The 1,194-nt window shown below is 43.0% G+C and overlaps 1 pseudogene; it reads right to left on the reverse strand.

The window, feature by feature from the left end:
* Window positions 1–266: 266 nt before the first annotated feature.
* LOC122449825 lies at window positions 267–1,194 on the reverse strand (annotated as a pseudogene).

Consider the following 1,194-nt stretch of genomic DNA (forward strand, 5'->3'; position numbering starts at 1 on the left):
AAGGCCTGTGTAGCAAGTGAATGAATCAAATCCATGACTAAGGTTTTTGAGAACCAAGACCCAAAGCATCTTAGTTTTCCCCTGAGCCACACTATTTCAAGTAGCACATTTCCAGACATATTTTATTATTGCTAAACAACATATTTTTGAAGTGGTAAGGCTATAACGTTAGGTATTAAATGCATGGTGAGGCTAAAAAGAGAATAGAATAACCTGAGAGAAATGAAACTACATTATTATACATAGTACAACATTAAATGCAAATCCTAAAGAGAATTTGCCTTCCCCCAAACCTTCTTGAATGCACTTTTCACCTCTTTGTTCCTCAGGCTGTAGACTATAGGGTTCAGCATGGGGATGACCATAGCATAGAACACAGAGGCCACTTTGTCCGTGTCCATGGAATGATTGGAGCTGGGCTGTAAGTACATGAAGATGATTGTCCCGTAGAAGATAGAGACCACCGAGAGGTGACTAGCACAGGTGGACAAAGCTTTTTGGTATCCCTTAGCTGAGTGCATCTTCAAGACAGTGATAAATATGAAAAAGTAGGAAATAAATATTACCAGAAGAGCAAAAAAGACATTAAAGCTTGAAATTAAAACAAGGACCACCTCGCTAACGTGTTTATCAGAGCAAGAGAGCCGTGACAGCTGGAATACCCCAGAAGAAGTGACGGACCACGTTGGACTTACACAGAGAAAGGCTGAACGTGCCCCCAACCTGGATGGAGGCATTCACAAAACCACAGACGTAGGAGCCTATGGCCAGACGGGCACACACACTCGTCTTCATGGTGGTGGTGTAATGTAGGGGTTCACATACCGCTGCATGGCGATCATAGGCCACTGAAGCTAAGAGGAAATTTTCCACACTGGCAAAGGCTGCAAAAAAGAATATCTGAGTAGCACAGGCATTGTATGAGATGACTTTGTCTCCTCTAAGAAACCCAGCCATCACTTTCGGTGTGACAGCTGAGGAGTAGCCAAAGTCCACCAAAGACAGATTAATGATGAAAAAGTACATTGGGGTGTGTAGATGGGAGTCCAACAGGATCAATGTGATCATCCCCAGGTTTCCAAAAACACTGATGAGATAAATGAGGGTAAACACAATAAAGAGGGGAATCTGAACTTCTGGAGCATTGGTTAGCCCCACCAGGATGAAATCCATCACCTCTGTACTATTCTCCAT

Source organism: Cervus canadensis, chromosome 11 (genome assembly GCF_019320065.1).
Source record: "Cervus canadensis isolate Bull #8, Minnesota chromosome 11, ASM1932006v1, whole genome shotgun sequence".
Lineage (NCBI taxonomy): Eukaryota > Metazoa > Chordata > Mammalia > Artiodactyla > Cervidae > Cervus > Cervus canadensis.